Source organism: Centropristis striata, chromosome 1 (genome assembly GCF_030273125.1).
Source record: "Centropristis striata isolate RG_2023a ecotype Rhode Island chromosome 1, C.striata_1.0, whole genome shotgun sequence".
NCBI lineage: Eukaryota > Metazoa > Chordata > Actinopteri > Perciformes > Serranidae > Centropristis > Centropristis striata.
Genome location: NC_081517.1, coordinates 9,570,589 through 9,580,075, shown reverse-complemented (window position 1 = coordinate 9,580,075; position 9,487 = coordinate 9,570,589).

Here is a 9,487-nt window from a genome sequence, read left to right as displayed (position 1 = left end):
ATTAGCAGATGCTTTTATCCAAAGCGACGTACAAATGAGAGTAATTCAACACAAGCAAGGATGAAGTCAAGAAACATAGCAAGAGTAAGTGCCGTGGGTTAACCCATTGAAGCCTGGAAAGCGGATATGTCGTTTTGTAGTATTTGTATAAGCTCTCAAATACTTTTTGAATTTCATTTCTATCTGCTACAGAGGCTGAAAAATCTATTATCTAGTAAAAGCATTGACACTTCTGTTGAATTTCCAGAAAAACTTCAGGTTTTAGGGGGTTATTTTAAAATCGCCCAGAGGTTTTACAGGTGTTTTAGGCGTCAATGGGTTAAGTTCCAGTCCATTAGGACACAAGTGCTTTATAGGTCGCAAGATCGGTCAGTGCGATACTTGTCGTAGTCGTCAGTGTAGATCAAGAGCGAAGGTGTTCAGTAAAGAGTTGGTCTTCAGTCTCTTCTTAAAGATTGAGAAGGACTCAGCAGATCGGATGGAGTTTGGAAGTTTGTTACACCACTGAGGTACTACAGAGAAGAAGAGTCTGGTTTGAGACGTAGAGGCCTTCAGTGGTGGACGAGCCAGACGTCTTTCACTCGAGGAGCGTTGTGGACGGGAGGGTTTGTGGACCTGAACAAAGGAGTTGAGATAAGAAGGGCTGTGCCCTTCACTATTTTGTAGGCAAGAGACAAGGCTTTGAATTTGATGCGGGCTGTGACTGGGAGCCAGTGCAGAGAGATGAGGAGCGGAGTGACATGTGCTCTCCTGGGCTGGTCGAAGACCAGACGTGCAGCCGAGTTCTGGATCATCTGCAGAGGCTTGGTGGTGCAGCAGGAAGATCCGCCAGTAGAGTTGCAGTAGTCTAAACACAAGTGCCTGAACCAGGAGTTGTGTTGACTGCTCGGTCAGGTAGGGTCTGATTTTCCTGATGTTGTACAGCCATAAAACCCATAAGAATCCCATTTTAACCTCCATCTCAATGCTCCATTGTTTGATTACCTGGGATTAGATACTATAAGTTATTTTATTGAGTTGTGAGCTTTTTTATTAGTTCCAAGCTATTTTGTTTGGTTTCTTTATGGCAAAATGTTCTCAGGTAAGCTTTTATTAGAAAAGAAAAGAACAAAGGCTGAAATGAATGCAGTCCTGGTTCAGACTACTGAGCCTCAATGTTCAATTTTACTACCCTTATAAGTATAGGATTATTGCTTTGTGCCGTAAATTGAGCCCTAATTTTCCTGACCAGGGGGCAGCCAGATTTGCACAGTACAAGCAAAGCTTATAGAGAACACATCTAAACACAGATTGCACCATTAGGTTTACATTGTGCAATCAAAATTTGCTTCGTAATGGTAAGTTAAAGCAAAAGACTGTCAGATGTGTCATGAATTACTTATTATGATCCAGTTGTGCAGTTCTCCTCAGCGTTACTGAGCTTTTTAGCCTCCTTTAGCGCGTTGTTTTAGTATTACAGAACATTTATGGTTTGATTCAGTCTCATAGCTCTCAGCAGCATATGGCTGTTTTCAGCAAAATAGTACCCAGCACCAACAGAAGACATTCAATGTTAGCAATTAGCCAGGGAAGTTGATCGCACATTTAGCAGCTGAAATTTAAATGTTTCTCTTAGACATTGGTGGAGAGCAAAACACAGCCAAAATGATAGTGAAGTGAGAGAAAATGATAAAACGTGGACATCAACACATGTTAAAATGAAAAGTACAGTGCTAGTGAAAATTCTGTCATTTAAACGTGCTGATGTTTTACATGGGTTGTCAGACCTTTGAAAATATCAATAAAGTTCAAAACTGACCCCTGCAGCTGATGATCATCCCACGAATAAAGCATCATTTTCACCCAGCGTTAAACAGCCTCTGACATCAGACACATCAGCAAGTGTTATGACAAAAAGCTCTTAAAATGAATCTATTGTGTCTAAGAGTTGATGACAGTGGTGGCCTTAAACATTCTGCAAAAGCCTCAGACAGATAAGGGCTGAAAAGCCTAAATTAAAACTGTTGTTCAAGGCTGAAAGCACAAATTACATCAACTAAAAATGTGCAGGAGATGATGCTGCTTCTGAAAACCCTTTATTATAAATACCTTCTGTCAAAACACTTACAGATAACCTTGTCATAAAGTTGTGTATGAAACCAGGCTTCTTGTACAAGAATGACTTATTTTTAGTAGACTTTCTACTTTTAGTAGACTTTTCACAAAGGTGGAACTGATTACATGCGGATGGCTCAATTCCATTTAGGTTTGCTATTGGGCTGTGTAGAGAGATAGTACAGATAGGGGCCTGGCACTGGCACATCTAAATGGAATTAAGCCATTATTAATGTTAATTACAGCAAATTGTGTTTGACAACTGAGAATTTAAGGCAAGACCTGCCCTCCACCACCTCTGATTGGCTGAATGAAACATCCATCCAGTCATTACAAGCAAAGGGGAAAAAGTATAATAAAGTGTGGCGTGTGCTGAAGGACCTCTAGTAAAGGGTCAGACCAGGACCAGTCGTTGTTTATTTCAGAGGTCAGGATTGAGCGAGACCATCTGTCTTTGCTAGAGAGATAGACTTGGTAAAAACGAGACTGATCCTCTGAAACTGCCAGTTGCCAGTATTAGCTATGTCTAGTCATATACTCAGAAACAAGCTCTGTAGCAAACATTTTTCAATGACCATCAGTAAAAGTTCCACAGCTGTACAGTAGTTTGAGTAACTGATGTATTTTGTTTGCAATCTGTTCATTAAGGGGGCAGATACATGTACTGTATATGTTGTGTTGCAGTCTACATGAAAGTGTTTCTATGCGACTGCAGCAAAGATTAACTTTGTCACATACCTGCTTTTCAGTAGAGGTACTGGATTTACCTGGAGGATTGGTACAGCCGAAACCCAGATTGAATCTTGCTGAAGGGAAGTTCTATTGTTTATGGGCTTTGGTTCTGTTGGACATCAGTGTGTAGCTGTGCTACATCAGTACATCAGCTGTCTATAAGTGATGTTAAGTTAATTGAAGTTGCTTTATTATGAGTCGAGTTTTGATGGTCAGGCTATACCACATTGTAAAAAAAAAATGTTTCTCCATACACTCTAAAGTAACTGTAGTTGTAGTTTCATTGTGCTGATGTTAATGGCTTCTTAAAATAACTTGATGTGCATCATTCCACTCTGAAAGGAATCTCAAAAGTCTCATAAAATATTAATTGGTGTAATCAGCTGGAGCTCACTGGCTACCTGATGCAAAAAAAAAACAACAACTAAGTGGCTTGCCTCCCTTGTGTCATTCTTTTTGAACCTGTCATGTAATGTCAAGTTGTGATTATAAAGATGAAGCCCACCTTTCTGCAGGGCCACCAGCAGGTGTTCTCCTCCTCCTTAGCTTGCTCCACACTTATTATAATGAGATCTTCAAACGGGGCGTGTTTGGGGGAGGTGAGAAGTGCTCAGGGGGTGCTGGTTGGTGAGTAAAGAGCCTGAGGTCAGCCTCCCCTGCTGTTTTTTATGTCCTCTCTTCCTGAGAAGCTAGGCAGATAACAGCCGCCATGCTAATCAGTAGCTGAGGGCACAAGCAGTAGTCCCCGAGGGTGAACGATAGCAGTTGGCTTCCAACGGAATATGGTGTTGCAGATGAGAGTGAGCACAACTGGACCCTGAAGCATGCTGGGTTAAAGCTGAAGGCTGGACATACTTGCAGCAAAAGTTAAGATCACATAGAAGAGAGTGAAGAGGTCTGGGAGAGATTGTGTAGCTGTAGCCAAGGGAACTGCGCGTTTTCATTCCACCATCAAACTCAAAACTTCTTCCTTATTACCAGACCAGAGTGACCGCCTGCAGGGCTGTTTGAGCTGTTTTAGCTGACTTTACAATGACTGGCAGTTCACATATGAGTTGAACCTTCTACATTTATGTCAAACGTTATTGCTGAAATATCATTGACTAACAAACACACAAACTGTGTAAAATGAGGCAGATATTCAACAAATTTTGGCCTCTGGTTTGAAGATAGTAAACCTATGCATTAATGAGTTGCTTGTTTGTGCATGTGTTCATATTCAAATGTAAAATATACCAAAGGCCACATCTGTGACACCCAGAGTCAGTCCATCACATTTAATGACACACAAATAATTACAGCTATTGATCTGGTTTTACTGGATAGTGAACCATTTTTAAATAGGGTCATGGCACACACTGGGCATTACACACCCATGAGTTTCCAGGATTCCTGGCAGGATATGACTGACAGTTTAGAAGACCAACCAGCTCGGTCTCCCTCCCAACTCATCAGACACAGAGTTGGTATGAAAATGTGTTGGGTCAGCAGAAAAAAGCAGCACAAAAACTGTCCACATAAGCAAAAACAAGAAAAAGACAATATATAATATGATCAGGTATATTGTTATAATGTTCTGAATTACACTGAGACCAAAACCCAAATGTTTTTGTGAATGTTTGCCAAGTGAAATGCTATATATTAAAATTAGCTGAATGTATTTCAGCCACACTAGCTGTGTAATTTTGCAATGGCAGGCATTAAATCCACCACTGTAGCTCACATAAAATTAGCTTGATAACTGTTGGGTGGATTACTATGATATTTTCATACATTCATGGTTCTCAGAGGATTTTAAATTACTTATGTTTGTAATAACCCACTGTAATTACTACATAGATTGACACAAATTTAGGTACAAATTAGTGATGCCAAAATTAAGCTCATTGACTCATGAGTTGTATTTGTTGACCCCACTAGATGCTGCTCTGTTTGAAGGACAAAGGCTCAGGGAGTGCCATCTATTGAGCTCAGAAAATAAAGTAAATGGTTGATGAAGCTTGATTTGGGCATCAGTAGTATGTCATTCTCAGAGTCTTGGTGGTACGCTAACTTTTACTGTAGTTCCACCAGCAGTCACTTGTTTGGACTGAAATGAAGCAATAAATATTGGATGGATTGCCATGAATGGCACAGATATCCATTTTCCCTGTTGGGATGAATTGGGTAAATGCTAGTGTGCTCAACGAATGTAGCTACCAAATGCAATTGGATTACTGTGATGGCGTTAACACACAAATGGTTATTTGAACCCTGCTACAACGTGACATTGTTGTGATTAAATATGAGGGCAAACACATTAATCTTCAACAGTACTTTACAGTTTATTCAGCTGTAGCTTAAGTTGGTTCAGCGTTAATTAGCAAATATTAACATGCCAACAGTGATCAGCCAATGTTGGTATGCTAACACACTAAACTAGGATGAAGACCATGGCATTGCCCATGTCAACATTGACCTCAAAGCACTGCTGTGTACAATACTTCTGAGCCCCTAACATGACTGTAGACTGTCAAGTAAGGACAAGACCTCTATTTTCAATTAAGACATAGTGCACTTCTGAAATGTGCTGTTTCGGGGGCGGAGAGAAACACATGGGTGTGGGTGGAAGAAACAAATGTAGACATTTCAAATATATCCACATGGGGGCTGGACACAGTTTGATGCACTCTGTTCACAACCAACCTAATTAATTTCTCCCATGTTTCTCCAAGTAATATTTTATCTTTTTTCTGTTACATTTTTTTTTTTTTTTTTGAACTTATTTTTTATTTGACATATACATACATATAAACAAACACATATCTGACACACATAGAGGAGATGTGCATTGTACACAGTTGCACTCGCCCTGCTCAACACTCTGCCCTAGTAGGGGTACTGTTCAAGCACAAAATAAGTAAATAAATAAATAACAGTACAGAATGTAAATCTACAGTACAAAGTACGAGCAGTTACAAGCTAGAAGAACAAAACACAGTACAAATAGAGAAAAAAAAAAAAGAAGTGGAGGTGATTAGAGTTTTGGCATTGCTTGTTTTAATAATGACCACCTTTTATCAAACAGGCCTGACTTCAACTGTAGTCTTGCTGTGATTTTCTCCATAATAAACACCTTTTTTACCCTGTCTCTCCATTGTGTTATACTTGGAGGTTGTGGTTTCAACCAGGAAGTTGTTATTGTCTTTTTTGCGATCAGCAGCAGGATTCTTAGTAAATATTTAGAGCTCTTGTCTGTCATGCTATCAGGTGTTATGCCCAAAATGTACAGTGCTGGTTCCATAGGGAGGTTAATACCCATCATTTGTTTAATTTCCTTCTGAATATTCCCCCAGTAATCTTTTATTTTTGGGCAATCCCAAAATATATGGGTAGTATCACCCACCGCTCCACACTCCCTCCAGCATAGATCAGTTGTATTGCTGTATTTTGATGTAATAACCGGAGTGTTGAAGTAGCGCATTTTGATTTTCCAATCAAATTCCCTCCATGATGGGCTATTTGTTAATTTGTGTCCCTCTTTAAATGTTTCCTCCCAATGTTCATCTGATATTATAATGTTGGCTTCCAGCTCCCATTTTTCTTTGATGTCTAAGTTGTTGTCATTAGATTCATGTTGTAGTGCTTTATAAATTTTTGCTATAATCCCTTTCTTTGACTTATTCTCTGGAAATGACCACAACACTTCCTCTAATTTAGAAGGTGTCTTACAAATGTTCTCCCATTCCTGGTGTTTTTGTAAATAGTCTCTTAGCTGTAAAAATGTATAGAAATCATTAGCTGGTAGGTTAAAATCTTTCTGGATTTGTGTAAATGATTTCAATGTTTGTCCCTGAAACATTTGGTCTATATATATTAGCCCCTTGGTAGCCCATTTGTTAAATCCCGAATCTATGGTAGATGGTACAAAATCTGGGTTCTTTGCTATTATTGTGGCCCTACTTACAGAATTTGACATTTTCAGCCTCTTTCGTACTGCTGACCAGATTTTCATTGTTCCCCTGATCCATTCATTGCCCATGCTGAGTTTCCTCCAAGCCTTTACATTCAAAAATGGGAGTGATTCTAAAGATACTTGTTGACATGCATTTTGTTTCATCTCCACCCACAATGAATCTTTCTCTTTAGTGATCCACATAACTAAGGCTCTAAGTTGAGCTGCCCAATAGTAGTTTCTTAAGTTAGGCAAGTTCAGCCCTCCCTTCTCTTTCTTATTGAGAAGCGTCTTGTATTTAATTCTTGCCTTCTTATTTTGCCATACAAATTTTGATATGATTTTATCCAATTTTTTTAGAAAAGCTCCAGGAAATGTAGACATTTCAAATATATCCACATGGGGGCTGGACACAGTTTGATGCACTCTGTTCACAACCAACCTAATTAATTTCTCCCATGTTTCTCCAAGTAATATTTTATCTTTTTTCTGTTACATTTTTAACAATATTTTGCTAATGAGTTGACCTGTTTGACATAAGGTAGGCTTCACATGGGCCTCCAGAGGCTAAATCATTGATAGTAATGCCACTACCCAAACTTCTCAAAACCTTTTTGATGTGAATCATGTTTATTCCTTCCATATTTTCTCTGTCAGTGGTGGCAGTTTTGTTGCAGTGCCCCACTATCACTGAATGAATGATGGATGTACAGCGAACAATGAGTTTGTGGGGGATTCACATAACACCTCTTATTACTATGACTAGTGCTGTGTCACCCCCTCCATTTGGACTGGAACTCATTTTGTTGGTTGCCGGCACTTTCAGTGATGTGCTCAGTCAGACAGATCATAATTGCTTTTTCATAATCGTGGCCTGCTGTTTGACAGCTAAAACATGGCAAACAGTGGGGAAAAAGATGTGACCATTTTACCCTTCACACAGTCAACACAGACAAAAACACACACATATTTCCTTTTTTGCCATTCTCCCAGTTCCTCTGGTCTTTCATATGGCAAACCCCCCAGTGGTTGAGTCAGCTATGAACATCAGGACTACTCTGTCCCCAAAAACCTTCCGGTGCACCCTATCAAATCCATCTGTTCAGACCTCTGGTGCTGAGCAGCCCACAATGTCTCCACACAGCCAGGAAACTGTTCTCACACACCTTCCTGTTTGGCTCGCTGGTTGATTGCTGTCTCACATTCTCTCGCACATACACACGTCTCTTTTCTCCCTCGCCTCTCTTAGTGGAACTATGAATATGCATGTCAATGTATTGTGCACACAGAGGAGTATGTTTGGCATGTGTGAATGCATACACATTGTGATGAATATATCATTTGGATGCCATGCTGTACATTTGTGAAATCATGGTAATGAGATAGGTTACCACAGAGAAACCAAGTAATAATGATCTTCATTTACAGCAACTGATCCAGGGTAATTATAATGTATAATGCTAAAAAATGTCCCACGAAATATATTGATTAGAAAAACATAGTAATTCTATTAATTATACTTGTGGGTAATGGTGTGATCATCACATGCCATTGGGATAAATGCAAGACATTGCTTGGGAACACATGAAAATGTCTGGAATGGGATGTTTTTTTTATGAAGGATTTTTTAAATAATACTGGGTTATTAAGACTCATGATAGTAAGGTATCTTTCATCTGTACAGTTTTGAAAAATAAATATTAACAGACAGAGAAGTTAGGAGCAGGTTGAATTCATGGGAGTGGCTGAACCTTAGCTGAAGATACATATTAAAAATTCAGTGGTCTTGGATTTCGTAATTTGCAAATACAGAATTTTATAAAGGTCAGGTGAATGGGTGTCCTTGGTCATTAAAGGATGATAAAGGATAATGTTCTAACATCTGGGTGGCTATGGCTTGGATCACACACTGATGGGAAGGTCTACTTCGATCCCTGACCATGGCAGTCTGCATGTCGAAGTATCTTCGGTACTGAACCCCAAATTGTTCCCATTGCTATATCATCAGATAATTAATGCATATTTACTAATGAACAGATGGCACCTTGTAGGGTAGCCTCAGCCACCAGTGTATAAATGTGTGTGAATGGGTGAATGATGGTCTGAAGCGCAAAATTGCTTTGAGTGGTCAGTATGATGAGAAAAGTGCTATAAATGAGCAGTCCATTTATCATGTGTCATTCGAGAAAAATTACCGTTTCTCATTTGTCCACAAATATTCAATGTTTTCATCTGTATCATCTGTTTCTCCAGTACAGTGCAAAGTTAACATTAAACATTTAACATGCTTCATGTAAATTGCGACTTATTTAGTCTGATTCCATAATTGCATTTTCTTTCAACTTTTCCTCCTCAGCCATGCAATTCTCAGCATTTCCACTGATTTTTTAAATTTTTATCTACCATTAAATTGTGCATAAAAACAGGTGGGTGGAGACTGCACTGTGTTACATGATTTTTAACACTGTACTTCATTTTGCATCAGTGCCACTTTAACTGTCCTGCTGCTGGAAATACTCACAAGAGCAGCACCGAAAAAATTGCCCCAAACAAATGCCCATGTGTGCTTCAAATGTAGTAGTGTTGCTGTAAACTTCAGTGCCCTAGCCTGGGTATACCCATACTGCCTTGCGCGCTCGAATTTCATTTCAAACCTCCAGGCAGTCTGGAAACCAGAGAGGTTTCTTAGCCCTGTTTTAGGGATCCAATCACAGAACGGGGAGGGAC